Source organism: Moschus berezovskii, chromosome 4, assembly GCF_049115385.1.
Source record: "Moschus berezovskii isolate FMDL1 chromosome 4, NW_MosBer_1.0, whole genome shotgun sequence".
NCBI classification, from domain to species: domain Eukaryota; kingdom Metazoa; phylum Chordata; class Mammalia; order Artiodactyla; family Moschidae; genus Moschus; species Moschus berezovskii.
In genome coordinates, this window is record NC_142463.1 from 5,907,145 (window position 1) to 5,928,337 (window position 21,193).

The 21,193-nt window shown below is 53.8% G+C and overlaps 1 protein-coding gene across 6 annotated transcripts in view; it reads right to left on the reverse strand.

Moving 5' to 3' along the window:
- SH3BP4 (SH3 domain binding protein 4) overlaps positions 1 to 21,193 on the reverse strand; it is a 96,419-nt gene that overhangs the window by 41,913 nt on the left and 33,313 nt on the right. For 5 of the 6 annotated variants that reach the window (XM_055404100.2, XM_055404105.2, XM_055404101.2 and 2 more), the window contains one exon: positions 14,348 to 14,422. The exons of the other annotated variant lie outside the window; for it this stretch is intronic. The gene's annotated coding sequence lies outside the window, so the exon portion shown is untranslated. The remainder of the gene's footprint in view (positions 1 to 14,347; positions 14,423 to 21,193) is intronic. 6 annotated transcript variants of the gene reach the window in all.

Genomic DNA, 21,193 nt, shown 5'->3' on the forward strand with positions numbered 1-21,193 from the left:
CATCACTCAGTAAGTAGTACTTTCACCAACCAAGGGTTTGTGGGTTGCTCCCATCCCACAGTGTATCAGTGGGCTGCCTCTCCAACAAGACGTCTTGCGTGCCCAGCCGTCTTCACATCTGTCTAGTGCACATCTCTGTCCTGAGAACTGGAAGGTTATCAGAAGCGGCGTCCTCCTTAGTTTCGGTCCCTGACGGCAGGGATACTGAGCCTTGTCGGGCACTATGCTAGCTGCTATGTCAGAACACAGAGAGGAGCGAGACCAGCCTGCCGTAGAGGGCCCGCAGAAACGAGGAAGATGCAGACACTGAACCACAGTACAGGTGAAACCAGCCAACCACACCCAGGTGGATGCATGGTGTCCCCAGAGAAAGACACGCTGGAACCCAAACCACAGCACCTGTGCATTTGGCGTTTGCAAGCTGGGTCTCTGCGGATGTGATCAAGTTAAAACGAGGTCACACTGGTTTAGGGCAGGCCCTAAATCCAGGCTCTGGTGTCCCTGTAAGAAGAGGGATGTTGGGCTAAGGAGACACAGACACTTGAGGGGAATACAACGTGGGAAGGTGGGGCAGAGACTGGAGTGATGCGGCTCAAGCCGCTGGGCATGGAGATGGTGGGTGAACGTCCAGAGCTACAAGCAGGAGTCCTCAGAGGACACCTGGCCCTGCAGACGTCTCATCTCAGACCTGCGGCCTCCAGGCTCGAGAGAACCCACTCCTGTTGTTCTAAGCCAGGACGCTTATGGTCACTTGTTATGCAGCCTTGAGAAAGTACGGGCAGACCCCTGAGACACGCAGGTTCAGTGCTGGACTGCCGCCATAAAGCCAGCGTCAGGACAAAGCGAGGCGGGCTTCCCTGCTGGCTCAGGGGTATAGAGTCCGCCTGCCGATGCAGGAGACGTGGGTTCAATCCCTGATCTGGGAAGATCGCACAGGCCGCAGGGCAGCTAAGCCCGTGTGCCACAACTCTGGAGCCTGTGGTCTGGGGCCCGGGAACTGGAACCACTGAAGCCTGAGCATCTGAGAGCCCGTGAAGCCACCCCAATGAGAAACCCACGCACCGCAACTAGAGAGTAGCCCCTGCCTGCTGCAGCTAGAGAAGCACGTGCAGCAATGCAGACCCAGCACAGCCAGAACAAATAAACAAAATTATTATTTATTTTTAAAAAAAGAAACTTAAAAAAGATGAAGTAAGTCACATGAATCAGGGTTCAGTTCAGTTCAGTCGCTCAGTCATGTCTGACTCTGCGGCCCCATGAACCGCAGCACACCAGGAGTCCCTGTCCATTACCAACTCCCAGGGTGGGTACCCCACGCCCAAAGTGGTACCGGTCCGGTCCATGGCCTGTTAGGAACCAGACTGCACAGCTGGTGAGCGGCAGGCAAGTGAGCAAAGCCTCATCTGTACTTATAACTGCCGCCCATCACTCGCATTACCGCCTGAGTGCTGCCTCCTGTCAGATCAGGGGCCACGTTAGATTCTCACAGGAGCTCGAACACTGTTGTGAACTGCATGTGCGAGGGATCTAGGTGGCTTCCTCCTTGTGAGACTCTAACGCCTGATGATCTGAGGTGGAGCTGCAATGTGCTTGAAAGGAAAAGTGAAGTCACTCAGTCTTGTGCAACTCTTTGGGATCCCATGGACTGTAGTCCGCCAGGGTCCTCTGTCCATGGGATGCTTCAGGCAAGAATACTGGAGTAGACTGCCATCCCCTTCTTCAAGGGACACTTCCAACCCAGGGATTGAACCTGAGTGAACATATGATAGTATGTCAAAAAAAAAATGTGCATGTCTTAATTTGAAAAAAATTTGTATTGCTACAAAATGCTAACCATCACCTTAGCCTTCCCTGAACCGTCTTTTTGCCAAGGTCACATCAAAGATCATGGATCACAGATCCTTAGAACAAACATAGTAGCTATTATTTGAAATATTTAAATGTTTATTTTAAAAAGTAATAAAAAGTCAGAAATCAAGCATTACTGAAACGTGACAGAGACACACAGTGAGGCAGTGTTGCTGGAAAAAGGCCGCCAAGAGCCTTCGATACAGGGTTGCCACAAAGCGCTCAGTCTGCAAAATCGTGCCTGTCAGCCCTGACCCCGCCGCCCTGAGGGCATTTGTTGGGAGCGCGTCAGGCATTATCATTCTCAGTGCTTCTGTGCTCACTGATTTACACGTGACAGCTACCCCATGACACAGACGTTATTCCCTCCATCGAACGGTTGGGAGAAACGAGGTGCAGAGAAGCCAGGCCTCTGGTCCAAGGATCCCAGCTGGGTGGCTGCAGGGGGAGCCACTGCATGAACCCGAGGCTGTTGTGAGCCCAACACAAGGATGGCTGAGCTGGAGAAGCCCCTTTCTAGACAATTCCAGAACCAACAGCTGCTCCTCCCTGCTGCCTACTGGGCCGACAGCAGCCTGGTTCCTGGAGACCAGAGCAGGACCCTCAAGCTGGGCTGCTGGGGCAGAGCTGACAGGACAGTCCAAACGTCCGCTCGGTGCTTTGTGTTTGTTTTTTTAAATCAATGCATACACTTAGCAGGGGCTTCCCTAGTGACTCAGATGGTAAAGAATCTGCCTGCAGTGCAGGAGACCAGGGTTCCAACTCTGGGTCAAAAAGATCCCCTGGAGAAGGAAATGGCAACCCACTTCAGTATTCTTGCCTGGAGAATCCCATGGACAGAGGAGCCTGGTAGGCTACAGTCCACGGGGTCGCAGAGAGTTGGACACGACTGAGTGACTAACACACACACACACACACACACGTAAGCAAGCCTGGTGTGAAACCATCCTGTTTGTCCGCAGAGCTTCTGCTACCCATCTGTACCAGGCGGAGATGAAACGGAACCCGACCAACCCAGCAGCTTTCCTGCGGGGAGACTGAGTGCCCCAGAGGCCTTGGAAGCCAGGCCCCTGGCCTTCTGATAACCGGCTAATTTCCTTCCAGTTCCGAGGGTGATGCAAGAGCTTGGCCGGTTGGGGGAAGACTGTGACCTGGAGCCAGAGGGCAGTCGGGGAGGAGCTTTCCTTTCACCTCCAACGAGAAAGTACCCGAGCGTGATTATTTTATACAGAGGTCAGAAAAAGCACCGGCAGGAGAAAAGAATCACCCATGGGTAGAAGGGGCACCGCCTCGGTCGTTCCCATCCTCTGCTTTGCCTGCTTAGCGCTCGTACTCGCTGTCCAGAGGATTCTCAGCAGCACCTTCGCCCTGCTGCCCCGCCCTGATCCTTCCTCCTCCTCCTGGTCCCCGGGAGCTCTCTGTGCTCTGTCCCGCCGGGTCTGAGCTTGGACCGGAGCCCCGGGCAGCTCTGGGCCCCCTTGCCTATGGCATCAGCCGCTGGCTTGAGCCTAGGGCTCCTGGCTGGCTGGCTGGTGCCAGCTCCTTTCTGCTCACAAACACCTTCCCCGGCTGCCCCCTCACTGCCCCCGAAGCCGCTCCCATCCCAAGGCCTGGACGCCCTGTTCTCATCGGAGTTGATAAAGCCACGGGAGCGCCAGGTCCCAAGGGCGTTTGCCCACATGCGTCTCCCTGGGTGGCTTTCGAACGCTGACCGCTTTGTGGCCTCGCAGGGCGACGGCTCTCCCTGCTCTGAGCCGGCCTGCGAGGCCTGTCCTACAGGTCTCCCGCACCTCCACGGCTGGTCCTCCCTCTTCCTTGCATGCTTTCTCCTCCTCTGCCGACCCTTAGCGAGTCCACTGTCCACAGTGTCCATCCCTGCCCTTCTGCTTGATCACTAGGGCATTCTCCTTGGGGGCTGGCCACTGCCAGGCCACCCCTGGGGAGAGGGTGGGGAGGGACCGCTTAGTCTCTGCTGATGCCTGAAGCCGTCTCTGCTACCTGCCCACGCCCTCAGGATGACCACCGCAGGGCCAGACGGCCGGGTCCTCCCCCCACCGGCCTGAGCTCACTGCCCCCACTCCCGCATCCCTATCCTAGCAGAGGGCACCACCCACCTCCCCCAGCCGGTCAGTTCTGGAGTTGAAACAGAAATGCTCTTCTGGACGGCAGTGTTTCTCAACCTTGGCCCTGCCGACATTTGGGGCGGGATCATTTTTCACCTTGGGGTCCATCCAAGCGCATCCCAGGATGGCCAGCAGCACGCCCACCTCTACCCACTGGATGCCAGGAGCACCCCCACCATCTCAGCTGTGATGACAGAACCATCTCCAGATGCTGCCAGATGGCCCCTGGTGACACCCCTGCTGGAAAGGGCCAGGCATGAAGACCACAGGCTCCGTGGGCCACGTGGCCGCCACTATAACCATTCAGCTGCGCCCTGCAAGGGCAGACACGGCCACAGACAATGAGCAGGTGCGGCTGGGCTCTGAGAAAACCTGATCTGCAAAGGCAGGGGGCACACCGGAACTGGTCCACTCGGTCTGAGGCCACAGCCTCCTGGTCCTCCGGATGCACCTGCTCTCTGGCGGGCTCCCCTCTGCATCCATCCCCTCCTGTTTCTTCTTTCGGGAGTTTCCCATGCATCACCTCACTACACTGCCTGCGGTCTGGGCCCCTACTCAATTTCTCAGGTATAAGCCTGCCCTGACCCTAGGAAAACAGAAATTGTTTGAATCCTAACTAGGAAGATAACTCCCCTGGGCCAGGCCCTTGGCTACAGGCTTTACCAGCTAATTTAAACCTTCAAAGCGTGTTCGGTCAGTAGAGGGAATGAAAGAGATTTGGGGAACCAACTTGTCCACAGAATCTGTGTGGGCCCCAAACCTTCATCCTGTCCCGAGGATATCACGTGGATTTGCTGCTATCCCTGCCCCCTGCCCCTGGCACCCTCCTCCTCCACTGTCTCCTTCGGTCTCAGCCCCTCTGAGACCACGGGCGGGGCCACGGGACACAGGGGTGACGCTGGAAGCTCGCGGCAACATGCACCAACACTGCCATCCCTGGATGGGCTCGCGCCTTTGTGGGCACACTGGCCAGGTGGAAATCTGGGCCAGCAGCCCCGGGTGGCATCTCAGCGTGAGACCCGTGGTTCTGAGCATCCCGCAGTCCCGGCTGCCTCCAGCCTGTTGATTTCTTTTCTGGAAGGTTTTTGCATCACGGTTAAAAATCATTAAAAATGAAATAGACTTTGTTTCTCATAAAGATGCCTGCTACACCAGAGATTTTTGGTTGATCTCTCCTTTATCAAACCCCAGAAACATCAGGTATGATACCCTTGAAGCAGCAGGTGGCCCTTACGAGGTTTTCTGAACATGCCCAGGAGCACAGGGAAAGGGAAAACAAAAGAGAAAGGAAGGAAGCAGCAGCATCATTGGCAGGAAAAGAGCAGGCAGAGACGGAGATGGGGAGGCCGTGCCCACCTCCCACCGCGGCCTCCTGTTCTCTGCTTGGGGTCGCAGAGTCAGAACTGAACTGAACTGAACGACAGTGAGATCGGGGGAGGGGGCGGCGAGTGTAGGAAGACCCCAGAGCAATGACAGCAGGAAGGAAGGGACGGGGAGGCAGGTGCCGGGGATCCAGGGAGCAATCACCCCAGTCTCCCCTGACCTCCTCGCCAGCCTGGTCTTTCTACTGGAGGCAAGGGAGCCCACCGATGCAGTGGTTTCAGACGCACCCCCGGCCGATCTCCCAGCAGGTGCAGAAAGGACGCAAGGCAAGTCAGCATACAGAAGCCTGTCCACGGGAGCTCACTCATGAGTGGCACCCTGAAGACCTCCTGCAGAAACTGAGCATCCCAAATGAGACAGGAAGGGGCAGGGTTTAGAAAAATGACACAGTCCGAGGACACAACATACACTGATTAGAACCCACTAGGTCCAAGACGGCAGACAAGTGGACCTCCACGAGACCTCGAGCCTCAGGATACACTCACTGCAGGACCCGGCAACCCACAGGCACCAGGAGAGCACCAAGGCCGACCACAAAAGGTCAGAGAGCGGGGCGTCGTCGTTGATTTCTTTCATCAGTGTTTTATGGTTTTCTGTATACAGCTCTTTTGTCTCCTTAGGGAGGTTTATTCCTAGGCATTTTCTTCTTTTTCTTGCAATGGTAAACGGGATTGACTCCTGAATTTCTTTCTGATTTTTCATTGTTAGTGTATAGCAATGCAAGTGATTTCTGTGTATTGATTTTGTATCCTGTGACTTTGCCAAATTCACTGATTAGCTCTAGTAATTTTCTGATAGGATCTTTAGGGTTTTCTATTTATAGTATCAAGTCATCTGCAAACAGATGAGAGTTTTACTTCTTCTTTTGCAATCTGGATTCTTTTTATTCCTTTTTTTCTCTGACTGCCACAGCTAGGACTTCAGAACTATGTGGAGGAATAGTGACGAGCCCACCTGAAGGGCAGCAGTGGAGACCCAGCCATAGAGAACAGGCTGTGGATGCGTCGGGCATTGGGGAGGGAGGAGAGGGTGGGATGTACAGAGACAGGAACATGGAAACATATACATCACCGTATGCAAAACAGACAGCCAACAGAAATCGGCTGTGTGACTCAGGGACCCAAGCCAGGGCTCCAGAACAACCTAGAAGAGTGGGCGGGAGAGGGAAGTGGGAGGGAGGTTCAAGGGGGAGGGGGCATATGTATACCCATGGCTGACTCACGTTGCTGCATGGCAGAAACCATCACAATATTGTAGAGCAATTATCCTTCAATTAAAAATAAAGAAATTTAACCATAAAAAGGTGGGGTGGCTCAATTCCTGGAAATCCCCACCCTTTCCCCCAAAGAGCTGGAACACTCTTCCCTCTCATTAGCCTACGAAATTACCACCCCTTGGGAGTCCCTTGGACAGCAAGGAGATCAAACCCATCGATCCTAAAGGAAATCAACCCTGAATATTCACTGGATGGACTGATGCTGAAGCTCCCATAATTTGGCCATCTGATGCAAACAGCCGACTCACTGGAAAAGATCCTGATGCTGGGAAAGACTGAGGGCGGGAGGAGAAGGGGATGACAGAGGACGAGATGGCTGGATGGCATCACCAACTCAACCGACGTGAGTCTGAGCAAGCTCCGGGAGATGGTGAAGGACAGGGAAGCCCGGAATGCTGCAGTCCAGGGGGTCGAAAAGAGTCGGACGCGACTCAGCGCCTGAACAATGACAGCAATAGCCGACAGCCCCACGCCTTGGACGCCCCTCACCTTCTGAGCCGGCCTTCTGACTGCGCAGTGTGTGTCGCCCTGGATAAGCCTTTGTCCTCTTTACCATGGCTCACTCTTGACCTCTTTCCTGCGAGAAGCCAAGATCCCACACCCGGCGGCCGTCCCAAGGGCTCAGGCGTGACCTGGGATGTGACCAGCCTCTCTGTCCCGCTCCCTTTCCTGCAACACACAGAGGGCAAACTATTTCCCAGCGATGCATGCCAACCTGCCTCCCGACAAATACAGATGACTGGTTCTCAAGTTACATTACGTCCTTTGGAAATGAAGAGATTCCAGCTAGAAGGGACATCCATTCAGGCGCCCTGGACACTGCCATGCGTCCCACTGATGGACAGTTCGAGAACCCTGCCTAAGCTTCCACCATGTGATCCCAGCTCTTGTTGCTGTGGGGAGCTGTGTACTGGCGTTGGGGTCAGAGCCTCCTCTGAGCTCCCATGAATCACTGTTGGGTTTCTGGAGCACCACCTCCCTCATTGGTAAGACGGGGCCACGGAGCCCTACCTGGCCTGACATCACCTCTCGGAGAAGGACGAAAGGTCAAGAACAAATCCAAGAGCTCTGCAAACTGTAAAGCACACCTCAAAATTTCAACATAAAATGAACCTACGGAAGAGCTCTTCAAGCTCTTCGAGGTTTCCTCCCTGAAACCTCCTCGGCCAAATCCACAACAGGCCAAGACCACACACGAAGCCCACCTCCCCTGAGAGCCCATTCCCGAATTCCTCTTCCCGCGCCCCTCAAACCTGAGCACCGTGCAGCCTGACAGTTTAGGAGGGCCCCTCTCGCCAGCCACCGACCCACAGACGGCCTGCTGGGGGCCCAGACCCCGGCTTCCCATCAGACACCTGCGCAGCACCTCTGATTCTCAGGGTGGGTCACGGCGAGCCCAGGTCAGCCAGAGTCCAAAGGCGGTTTTCATAAGCCAGGTCCCCCTGACTCGACAACAGAGCAAACACCATCGGCCTTTAAGTGAAAAGCAGCAGAAATAAGAGCCAGATAAAGGGAAGGAGGAGGCTTCCCTGTGGGGTTAGTGGTAGAGAACCTGCCTCCCGGTGCAGGAGACAGAGAGACGAGGGTTCGTTCCCTGCGTGGGGAAGATCCCCCGGAGGAGGGTATGGCAACCTGCTCCAGTGTTCTTGCCTAGAGAATCCCATGGACAGAGGAACCCAGTGGGCTAAAGTCCACAGGGTGGGGGGTCACAAAGATACAACTGAAGGGGCTTAGCACAGAAAGGAAAGGAGGATTTCATCTGGGTGTGTGCAGAGCGCTCTTGGTCAAGGGCAGACCTTCAGTCCCTTGGTCTGACCTATAACCGGCTTATCTTCCAGCCACCTTATCTCCATGCTGGCCTTAGCCTTCTTCCAAGTCAGGCAAAACTCATCTGAGGAATCTGACAAGGGCTGCGGGCTTGCTCTTTAGAAATCCAGCCTTGTCTGTAAAGTTTTGCCTGGCATTTTGGGACCTTAAGGACCCTCTCAGTGGGCTGCTACAAGTCCCATGGGGATATACCTGTTATTGATAAAGACGATGTTCAAGGGGCCAAGGCTCAGACCATGGTGACACCCCAAGCAGACCCACAGCAGCAATCAATCCTTTTCACAATTACTTTCACCAAAACCCAAAGGCAGAGATGAGGCTCTATGTTCATACAGAAAAACAGTAAATGTAAACAGGATTTATGGTGGGCGATGATGAAGCGGGATAGAATCAAGTTGTGTTTATGGAACCCAAAGTCCAGGGCTGCCCAGGAATTGGGGGTGGGGGGGTGTCCTGTCCACTAGGAATCAGGGCAAAGGGCTTGAGAAACTGTGTGAAGTGTCCGTGGCCACATCAGTGACACGTTCAGAGAATCCACGTGACTGATGCTCGGGGGCCCCTCGATACAGACATGAGCCAAGGGAGTCCCTGGGAGGTTAAATGGCTTACCCAGCTGGTGGGATAGCAAGCTCAGAAGGAGGGAGGGAGAAAGAGAAGGAAGGAGAGAGAGAGGGGGAAGGAGGGAGGGGAGGTACGTTTCCATAAAGGCCTGGCGGAGGGTGAAAGCTCGCCACCTCCTCACTTTGCTGGGCGCTTCACTGCCTGGTCCTGGACACCCCATGGCCCTGTCCCCTCCCACTGATGGACCAGCAATGGACCCCCGCTGCAGGTGAGCCAATCCACCATCCGCCTCTGGACCCGGCAACTGAGGACGTGCTCCAAAGGGTCAGTGGGCCCCGACCCACCTCCAAGAGCAGGGAGCTGAGAAAGGCAAAAGCACCCCAGGGCAGGTCCTGCTCACGGACTGCTGGACCATGGCTGGTGGCCTTTCCTCTGCACGCTGGCTGAGCGGCAGAGGCCGGGTGACTGGGGAACATGCCACGCAATTCCTGAAAAGTGCTTTCATTTCTCCAACCCTGGTTCCCAGGTCCTCTGAGATCTGGGGGCGTGACCTCTGATCTGGGGGCTTGACCTCTGGATGTTTCCAACAACCCTCCCACTGTTTCTCTTGAGCAAGTTGGAGTGCCTATTCCATTCCTTTTTATCTGAGAAACTTCTGACCTGGGCACCGTCTTTACAGGTAAGGAAACCGAGTTTCAAGGAAATTAGTTTATGCAAAATGCCTGTGCTCATTATTGAAATTTGTCTCTGCCTGGAAAAGATTAAAGCTGTAAGTCTTTGGCAGAGACATTTTTCTGACTCCAAACAGACATTTTTCTGACCCAAGAATGAAATACATTCACTCTGTCCTTCCTGAGTTGCAGCTGGCCCAGTCAACTTCAAATAACAGATGAACAAAAGGGGAAAACTCCAGCCAGGGATGGGGACCCGGGGGTTTTCTGATTAGATCGGGAAGTTCTTTGTAGCCTACGCAGGTTTCAGCAGGAGACTGGAAGGCTCTGGAAATAAACAACTGTGGGATCTTTCTTCCACTCACCTTTTATCTCCACGGCCTCAAGTATGTTAAAAATGTCTCAGCGGTCCTCATGACACGCCTGCTTTAAGAGTGAAAATGCAGGCTGGGGATGAAACTAAAACACAAGGCCTGCAAGACCACAGAGGCTGTCTTCCGTTTAGAACCTCTGCCCAAGCACTCAGGTTTCTTACCTGCCCGCATTCCCCGGACTTCACTCTGGTGGCACCTGACCTCACAGTCAATATGAAGTTTTTAATTTTTCTTTAATATAAAATGTAATTTTACTAAATTTATTTTTAATGCATTTTTAATTTAATGAGGCAGTCCCGACGTGACTGAGGCTCACTCATGCAGAGCTTCTGAAAGAGGCTGAGCACCGCTTCACATTCAAGTGCTGTGTGGCCAGGTCCCCTCAGTGGTCCAGCTGCTGACCCACTGTGATGACAGGCCTCACCTCCAGGGGGCGCCCTGCAGGCCTGGGTGTCTGCAGTTAAGGATGCTGGCCTAGGCTTCGCTGGTCCTGAGGACCTCGGAAAACAGGGACCTCCCGCATCAGTACCGACAGGCTGGTGTCCAATTCAAACCTCAAGAGTAAACCCCTTAGTGGTTGCCAGGGCAGGAGGGTAGGGGGCAACAGAAGTAGGCCCTGAGGGGGAGCGGGGGTCTTCTTCTGGGGTGATGGAAAGGTTCTGAGACCAGAGACAGGAGTTGGTCACACGACACTGTGCACTAAATGCCAACCGAACTGTACACTTTTAAATGGTTAGTTGAATGCTATGCAAATTTCATGTCCAAACCAAGCTCACATAATCAGAAAATCTGGCGATACACAGTCTGAAAAGTAACCCCTGAAGAGCAAGAATCTGTCTGAGTGTCCACGTGGACCAGACCTTGGCAAAGGCACTCCCTACAGGGAGGGTGAACAGGTCCATGCAGCTGGACAGCACTGGTCTTTGAGACCACCCAACTCACTTCCTAACTGTAGCCTTGATTTTTAAGTAAATTTACAGTTTTAAGAGAAAAACTTTATAACCTGTTTGATTCACAAGTGATTTCTACTAGCCAGAGGGGGACTCGGGGATACTGGCCCCCGTAGTTCATGTGTCCTCCCAGTAAGGAAGAATGACTTGGGCACTCAAACAAGCTTATTAATAACCCTCAGAACCTGGACTTGAATGGGGCACTCTCTGAGCCTGACCTCTTGTCTGTAAAACAGACAGGACGTGTTCCTGGGCGGCAGGAGACCTAACACGCAGATGGTGGGTGAGCGAGGCTGGAGCTCCCGCCTCCACGACCATTGGCAGGATCGCGGGAACTGGCCTTGACCCTGGTCTCCCACCGAGCCCCTCCTTGGTTGGCACACTCCCCGACGGGATGTCGGGCCAAGTTCTATTTGCTGGTTACACTGGTCCTTCAGAGTCTTAAAGTGAAGGGAACTGGAATCGGCGTCATTCCTGCTCCCTCACCTGCTCCAGCACCTTGAACAGCAGCATCCACTGGCCCTTTAATAAATGATCCCAACCCACTCCAGTGTTCTTGCCTGGAGAATCCCAGGGACGGGGGAGCCTGGTGGGCTGCCGTCTATGGGGTCACACAGAGTCGGACACGACTGAAGTGACTTAGCAGCAGCAACAGTGGTGATAACAGGGGATCAGTAACAGGTAAAGACCCTGATGCCTCCTGAGTGGAGAGTGCCGTGCTAAGTCGCTTCCAATCGTGGCCGACTCTGTGCGACCCCATGAACTGTAGCCCATCGGGCTCCTCTGTCCATGGGCTTCTCCAGGCGAGAATGCTGGAGTGGGTTGCCATGCCCTTCTCCAGGGGATCTTCCCAACCCAAGGATCGAACATGTGTCTCTTAAGTCCCCTGCATTGGCAGGCAGGTTCTTTACCACTAGCGGCCCCTGAGAAGCCCAATATGTACGTAGTTCCATGTGGGTGGAACTACATACAAATTACAAAATTAGGCACCGGTAAAACCCCTTGAGGGCTTCCCTGGTGGCTCAGACAGTAAAGAATCTGCCGGCAATGCGGGAAACCTGGGTTGGATCCCTGGGTCGGGAACATCCCGATGGCTACCCACTCCGGTATTCTTGCCTGGGGAATTCCACGGACAGAGGAGCCTGGTGGGCTACAGTCCATGGGGTCGCGAAGAGTTGGACACAATTGAGTGACTAACACTTTCACAAAACCCCTTGATGCTCCCCCTCACAATGAACTTAGGACAAATCAGATCTTGAACATTAAGGAGCAAAAAGAAAACACTGCATTTGTGTTTCTGTAGGGGGAAAAAAAGCCACAAAAATTGGCCAAATGTGTGAGGATCCCATTCTGGCCACAGCCAGTAGGTGGTCTCTTTAAATGCTGGGAGATACACATCCATTCCCTAAAGCCCCCACAGCGTCTGCCATCTTCATGGCCAGGAGAGGTGTTAGCCTCCCTCTTCGAGCCCTTAATGATAGGATGGAGACCCTAGGGGCAAGGCCCACCCACCCTGCTTCCTCTTCCCAGAGGTCCTGTTGCCCTGGGTACCATGGCTCAGTCCCAGAAAAAGCAAACCACATAAATGACACCCAGGGAACTGCTGGAGCCGAAGAGGGGTCCTAGGTAGAGCTCCCCATTGATCTGCTTTGCTCAAGAGGGGTCAAGCTGTGCCCTCAATTCTAACCCAGAGGAGGTAACCTAGGGGGGTGGACACAGGGCAGGGAGCCCAGCCACACCATCCCTGGTATCTACCAGGGTTATCTCCAGAGAAGAACCAAGCCACATGCTTGCTGTTTGAGTTCAGAAACCCCAGCTTTCCGGCCAATGCCAGTCCAAAAGAATGCGAGGAATGTGGATGCCTTTCACTGGGTTTCACTGCAAACCCAAACAGATCGCAACCTCCAGGGCAAAGGCTTGCTGACAGCCGCTTCCTGGGCAGAGGTATTTTAAGTCCCTAAGACCTCAGTCGGGACCAGAACACTCCTGAATTCCTCACCCACTATTAAAAGCCCCAGGGTCATAACCTGCAAACGTCCTGCAACATTCTTTCCTCCTACAGCACAGGCTGATACTGGAAACCAAAAGGATATGGTATAAAATGTGGTGTGGGGGGAGGGGGTGAAAGCTGAAACAAAATCCAATCAGCTGTCCCCAGGTGAACAGAAGGCACACAGGATTTAAGGATAACCTGCACCGATTCAGACACTTTATCCGGTATTCAACTGGACTCTGCAAGGATTTCCCGGCTTCCCTGGTGGCTCAGATGGTAAAGAATCTGCCTGCAATGCAGGAGTTCTGGGTTCAATCTCTGGGTAGGGAAGATCCCCTGGAGAAGGGAATGGCAACCCACTCCTGTCTTCTTTCCTGGAGCATTCCAGGCAGGGACAGAGGAATCTGGTGGGCTACAGTCCATGGGGTCACAACGAGTCGGATACTACTGAGCAACTAGCATTTCACGACTGCGCGACTATTTAACTCTGCAAGGGAGCAGGGTCTGGGCTGTTCCATCTCAACCTCCCTCTTTAACCTGTGTCTGCAAATGATCCCTTTTCATTATATCTGATCCTTCTCACCCCGAGAGGAAAGTCTCCTTTGCTTTTAAACATGAAGTCTGCACCATGTTACATAGATAATCTGACCCAGCTGATTTTACAACAGACAGTTTTTCCTACTATTATTGTGGGCCACGGGAATACAGCGGAGAAAAGATCTGAGAATGTTCTACCCGGCCACCATTCACTCTCCCTTCTTTCTGCCAACTCACTTCTTCCTCCTGAGCAGTGGCTAAAGCTTCCTGCTCACGTTTTCTGCCAACCTCACTCTCCTTTCCCAGGACACACCTGTCCCGGGGCCACAGAGCCAAAGGCATCGCATCTCATCACTGGTGGCCATTGTTCGGGAAGCTCGGAACCTCTCCAGCTCTAAGAATAAAGCTCCTTTGTGCAAACACACAGGACAGCCAACCTGGGCTCTGTCCCCCCGCTGTCAGGGAGGCGGACAAGCGGCCCAGCTGGTTTCTGGGCAGAGTGAGAACGTGTCGTCGGTGGACACAGAGGGAAGTCACCGAGGTAAACAGAAACCCGGAGCTGTTCCGGGAACACGCCTGTGCCAGGCCCGCCGGTGACCTCTGATCTCCTGCAGGCACATGGAGCGTGAAGACAGGCCTGTGCGGGGGGATGGACGGTGCTGCAGGGTCTCGGGGAAGTGACTTCTCCCTCCCGAGCAGCTCGCCGGCACTGGGGGCATGCACCCTCCTGGGGGTGACACCACCCCTCTGCTAGGCAGGCCCCGGTGGGGGGGCGCACTCAGGTACCCTGCCTGCATCACTTACCTGCCACCGGCCCCAGCTCTCTGACGTCAGAGCACCAGCCCCAGGACACGGCCTGCTGTCCGGAGAAGGGAGACGCTGCAAGACAGAAGGGGAACCGAGCCTGAGAGCCAGAGTCTTGTGCGGCTGAAAAACTCATTTCCACCTCTTTCCTCCAAGGCTCTTCCACGTCTGGAGCTGGTTACGTTCGCCACTGCGTTTACCGGGGAAGATGAGCGAGGCAGTGCATGCTGGAGTCGGGCCCCGGAAACCTTTCCGTTCCGGCTGCCAGGTGCATGGCCGGCTTTCTAGAACCCCCTCCCGGAAAGAGGCCCTCCTCCACCAGGTCACAGCCCCGCTGGGGCAGCCACTCTGCTGTAAAAGGATGCCCCCCACCTCCCACCCAACCCGGAGGGCTGTCCAGGGTTGGAGTGTCTGTGGGATCTCCAAGGGCTTCCCTCTGCATCCCCAACTTCAGGTCCCTTCCAAAGGGTCTGACCCCAAGAGTGCACCCTGGTAACTTGTGCCACAGTTGGCTTCCGGGAGCCCAGTCGCCACGAGGGCATTTTTGGCTTGTTTCTTCTCAAGGCTGTATTGTCTTCCCTTACCTGCTATTACTTCTGCAGAGATGGGCAGTGCAGGCTCAACAGAATAATCTTATCAGCTAAACCCAAGAGACCGATGGCTTGCCAGCAGTGGGGTTTCCTCCCCACTTGCTGGTCACTTAGGAGGTGGTGACTAACAGTAACCAAGGAGCCCACGTCTGCAACAGATTTCTTAAACAAGGATGATGATGGATGGTGGGATCGAAGGTACCACCGTGGCATGACACCCTGGCCTTCTGGGTGAGGCCAGAGCTGCTCCAGGCTTTACAGAAGCCCTGCACCCAGCCAACCTGTGAAACAGGAGGAGGAAGTCCCATCCTGGGTACCTTCCCTAAATCACCGTCCTCCCCTGGAACAGACCCTCAGCCATGTTATCAGTCCACATGCAATTACAAGCAGCATCACAGGAGGGCAAGAATCATCCCGAGACGCTGGGGCAGCTGGCTGGTCTTCACAGCACCGTTTCCTCTGGGGCTTCCATGGCGAAATGAATTCCAGACGCACAGAAAGGTGAGAGGACAGGCTGGGAGGTGTGGAAGGAAATCAACCAGAAGGAAAGAGAAAATCCAGCGCTTGTACACTTAACTCTTAAGGTAGAGACAGACCTAAGCGCACAAGGAATGTAACAAACACAAAGGCAGAGGAAAAACCCCAGTGAAATCAACGAATGCTACAAAAAGGCAGCAACAACCTGAGGATATGTATCTGAATGTGACAAAAGATTCAGACCCCGAGAAGTTGAGAAAATGCAGGGTGGGGTAGGACATTCAAGGCTCAGGACGCAGAGGCAGCTGTCCACCCATCACCTGGATTCTGGGTGCATCTGCAGACTTTGGCGTGTCATCGAGTTGCTCGCGGGACCCCAAAGACTGTCTAGACAGGGCAGATGAGAACCTTGTCACTTTAAAAGGGGCAGAGGTACTGAAAAGGCCTGGGGGGAGTGAAACAGTGCAGGGAGGGGTGGCCTCTCAGAAGTGGGTTTATGGTATTTTAATGCTTGTTCCCTGATAGCTCAGTAAGTAAAGAATCCGCCTGCAATGCAGGAGACCCGGGTTCGATTTCTGGGTCGGGAAGATGCACTGGAGAAGGGATAGGCTACCCACCCTAGTATTCTTGGGCTTCCCTCGTGGCTCAGATGGTAAATAATCCACCTGCAATGTGGGAGAACTGGGTTCAATCCCTGGGTTGGGAAGATCCCCTAGAGGAGGGCATGGCAATCCACTCCAGTATTCTTGCCTGGAGAATCCCATGGACAGAGGAGCCTGGCAGGCTGCAGTCCCTGGGGTCACGAAGAGTCGGACACGACTGAAGCGACTTAGCACGCACGCATGCACCAGTCTGAGAACTTGGGTGTCTCCTTTGCTTTATAAACCATCCCCTCCCCGGCATCTAGGCTGGGGGGACAGGACTTTCTTCCTTCCCTCCTGTCCAGGTGCCCATTCTGCTGAGCCTCTCACCTCTGCACGGCTCCACCTGCAGGCCCTTCAGGAAGGGCGAGAAGGGTCAGGGGTGGCAAGGCCACAGAGTCTCACGCAAAGAGCATGTCTAGTGGTCAACGGCCTCTACTTCCCACATCTACATCACGGCTCTCCCTAAAGCCCATTTCCCAGATGCAAAATAGCTGTGTGCTCTGCGCAACCAGAGGAGCCCACCACCAAGTCTTTTATGAGAAGGGGAGGACTTTATGAAGAGGGGAGGACTGCGTTTTCTCTCCCAGTCCAATTATAGCATCCTCAGTCAATGCAGCTTTAAGTGCTGGATCACTCAGCATTTCAGGCAAGAGCCTAGGAAACCACTGGGCTTTTCTCTTGCTCACTGCAGCAGGCTCCTGAAGCTCTTGTTCCTTCATAGGGATCCCTGGAAGGTTCCTAGATAGACCTGTGGCAGGACAGGTGCATACCCGGAGCCCTCTGCCAACTGAGCATTCATGACTCTGTCTGTCAACAGACATGCCTGTGAGGCCCAGGGTGCGGGGACTAGGTGAACATATCTGCCGCTTCCCACCTCCCCAGCTGCAGGCTCTACCTCTCTGGAAGCCCCAGGTTTCTGCGCAAGGACCCGCTGACCTGAGAGGAGAGGGGTGTGGTCCTTCAGCCAAGGAGGGAGCCGCCAGACGTAAGGGGCCCATCAGTCCCAAAGTCCCCAAAGAACACACAGGATTAGTGTGTGCGTGGATCAAGTTAGCCCCAAACCCTGGAGTCTAGAAGATGCCCGATGTCCTGATTTCATGGTTTGTTTCCAGACACATCAATACTGTTACTGCCGAAGTTCGGGGGGAATCTCCAAGAACCAGAGTTGTCATAAAGCAATGCTGAGAAGGCTCTGTTGTCTTCAGGAGCCTCCAAACACGACCACAGTCCAGTGAGGACACCACTGACATCACTGCCCTGCATCACTCTAAGCTTACTGTCCTGGCTGGTGATAGGATGACAGGGCTTATCCTACCTGAGGACATCTGGAAAGCTCAGCAGGTAAACTTAGAGGCTCAAAGAAACTTAGAGGAGAAACTCTATTCAAACAAAGACAGAGCCTCATCCTAAAGTCTTGCCTCAGGACAGGTCCCAACAAGACACTCAGCCATTCTCTCCCCGCGCCTGAAGTTACGACCAAATTCATGCCCTCATCCCATGCACACAGGCATCCCAGGCGGCACTAGTGGTAAAAAGAGCCCATCTGTCAATGCAGGAGACATAAGAGACTCAGGTTCCATCCCTGGGTCGGGAAGATCCCCTGGAGAAGGAAATGGTAACCCACTCCAGCATTCTTGCCTAGAGAATCGCACCGATAGAGGAGCCTGGCGGGCTACAGTCCACTGCAAAGAGTCGGGCATGACTGAAGCAACTTAGCACACACACAAGCATCCCATGGCTACACTGAAGCCCTGGCCCCCAGACCCTCGGAATGGGACATATTTGAAGAAAGGGTCTTTATAGAGGTCACCAAGTGAAAATATGGTCATGAGAGGGAATCCAAACCCAGTTCGACGGGTGTTTTCGCAAAGGGGGAAATTTGGAGGTGGATACACAGATAGGGAGAACTCCACGTGCGGATGAAGGCGAGGGTCAGGACGATGCGTCTGCAAGTCAAGGTTGCCAGCAAAGCACCGCAAGCTGGGGGAAGCCTGGGACCATGTCTCCTGCACAGCCTCAGAAGGAACCAACCGTGCAGACACTCAATGCTGGACTTCCAGCCTCCTCTGTACTGGGAGACAATACATTTCTATTGTTTAAGCACCCAAGCTTGAGGCTCTTTGTTACGGAACCCAAGCAAACTCATACAACCAATCTCATACAACATACAACAAACCAGGAGAAGGAATCCTCACGAGGCCACCTGTCTCAAGAGCTGAAAGTGACAGGTTCAGAAACACTCTGAAACGGCCCCTGTGCTTGACCTACAGCTTGGTTTGTGTTAACCCCACGAGAGCTGGCCACCCTGCAGTGCCAAGTCTCTCAGAGCAGGATCTATGTGGCCCTCTGATGTCACTGAACACCCAAACCGCCATGCTTTGCTTCTACAACCCCAGCATGTGCTCAGTGGCCCGGCATCTACGCAGTCGCCCAGCAGAGTTCTTCACAGCTGGAGGAAGAGCATTTCTAGGGTGGCTCTTGGGAAAGTGGCCTATTACCTGGGTTTCCAACCATCACGACGGACACGTATGGATCCAGCGGCCAGAGGGTCCTTTACATCGGGCACCTGCCAGTATCCAGACTGGGATCTCTCCAGGGCAAGATCCGGTCTCACCCACTCTTGTGCCCACCACACCTGAAAACACCAAAGGAGCAGCACCAAAGCACAAAACAGAGCCAAACCCAGCCCAACAGCTGTCTCTGCCCACAGACGCAGGGCATTCTTCAACAGGGAAGGCACATGATAATCCACAAAAATTATATGAAATGTCTTAAAAATATGAAATTCAGATCGCAGTGTGCAGAAGTACCGTTTTACTGAGCACAGGCACCCTGTCCCTTTACAGTTTTGTCTGTGGTTCTGCCGTGTGCCGAGGGCACACAGAGGTTACTGCCATGGACACCTGAGGGGGCGGCAGAGCTGAAACACCGCCTGGCCTTCTCCAGGGGAAGTGCGCCGACCCCGGTCTACACCAGCCCCGTGCAGCCTGCAGGGCAGAGGCCAGCCTGGGGCAGGCTCAAATCAGAGAGGTGCGCAGCACCCCCGGGGCACGGCCAATGCCCGAGGGCTGGCCAGGCAGCAGGCAGCGTCTGAGATGGCAAGAGGAAGGGCAGGCCAACAATGGGAGGTGCGGCTTGAAAAGGAAGCAGGAATGGCCCAGAGGCAGACTTTATCAACCAGAAACTGTTCCCGGAGCCCGCTCCAACCTGGGAGTGGAGAGCTCTGGGCCCCCCTGGGGCACAGGTGAGCACCCCGGTCCCTCTGCAAGAGATGCTCAAAGCACGTGAGCATCAGGGTCCCAGGCCTGGCGGTGGACTTCACTCTTGGTTCTCCATTGTTTATGGAAGAAAGGACAAGGCAACCAATTTACAAAACTGGGAAAAACCATGCTTCTGCAGACAGACCTTGGTATTTAACGCTAACAGAATAAACACGAGTGAAACAACAGAACTTAGGTGTGTGGCGGCGAGGCAGCCAACTGAAAGTAACACCTGGTCTCTGGGCAGAACCTTTCTTACACAGAATACAGAACCACTTCACCTACCTCTACTAAAATTTCATAATATCTCAAATTTTGTAGACTGTGGGGCAAGGAACGGCCTTTCCTCTCTCAGGGAGGAAGCCTAGATTGACTGTGAAGCACAGAAGGTGGGTTACTGAGACACAGGTCAACCAGATGCCCGTGGTGGCTTCACCCTACACACCTGTGCGTTCCCACTTGGTGCCTGGTACAGCATCAAGTTGGCAGTTTGGTTCATGGTTCATGGCCGGCATTCTGCACATCCTTCCTCCCTGGCAGGGCGGGGACGAGGGTGGAGGCTCCCGTGTGTGTGGGTAACCTGTGCCCACTCGCTCTCAGGTATGTGGACGCCCACACCTGAGGCCACAAGGCTGCCTTCTCCTCCTCCTCTCGGCTTCTGCTCCCGCCGGATGGAGCTGATGGGCTTTGCTATGGCCATTTTAATGGATCTAATTATCACATAAATCATCACGGGAGATGAGCAGCTTCCAGGACCAGTCAAGTGCAATATTTTGTAAAGACCTGATAGTGGGGAATCACTTAAAACAGGCTGGCAAACTAGACCACATTTAACAATTAAGGAAAAAAAAAATACAACTCCAGAACTCTCGACTCAGGCTGCTTTGCCAGCCTTTGTGTCATCCCTTGACTCTAAATGGGCCATCGGGACTTCCCTGGGGGCAGTGGGTGCCCGTGCAGGGGACAGAGGTTTGATTCCTGGTCCGGGAAGGGTCCACAGGTGGCAGATCATCTAAGCCCATGTGTTGCTACTGAAATCTGTGTCCTAGAGTCTGTGTTTGCCAACGAGAACTCATCGTGATGAGATGTCCGCACACACAACTAGAGTAGCCCCTGCTCCCCGCAACTAGAGAAACCCTGCGTGCAGCAACAAAGAGCCAATGGAGCCAAAAACAGACAAATAAATATAATAAATGTAAAAACAAGCCAATGGGGAATCGCGGGGCTGTACCAGCTGTGGGCCGGATACAGTCAGACACGCACTCCGAGAAAGACCTTCACCCACTGTAGGAAGAGCAGAAGACCCATGGACAACGGTTTTTTCCCATTTAAAAAAAATTCTAATTCTTCCAGGCTTTGACTTACTTTTTCCACTCACTGACTAATTACTTAGGACCTCTACAATCTGACCGGTGTCACAGATCTGGGCTCCCAGCAGGGCTGGAGGTTTAAATCCAACATCATGACAATCCCCACTGCAACGCTGATGAAGGAGCTTCCAGGAAGTCTGAGGTTTTCCATCCGGACCGTAGTCTCCTCCTCTGAATAAGTGGGGAGGTGGCTCCAGCCAGAGGCTAGGCGTATGAGATGCCACATGGACGGGGAGAGCCTGGACGCGGAGGTTTCTGAGATGACCCCGTCAGATCCGAGGACTCGCATTCCAGCTCTGCCCTTCACGGGCCTGATAACCTCTGCCAGCTTACCTAACTTGACTCTGGGTTTGGGCTTCCTCAAGTGCAAAACAGGGCTCTCCACGTCATGCCGGAGATTACTCTTTATGTTTTGTTTTTTCTAATCTATCATCTTTTTTTCTCCCTATCACGTAGAGTAGACTCTTCCCATCTTTTCTGTTAGTCTATGGACTGCAAGGAGATC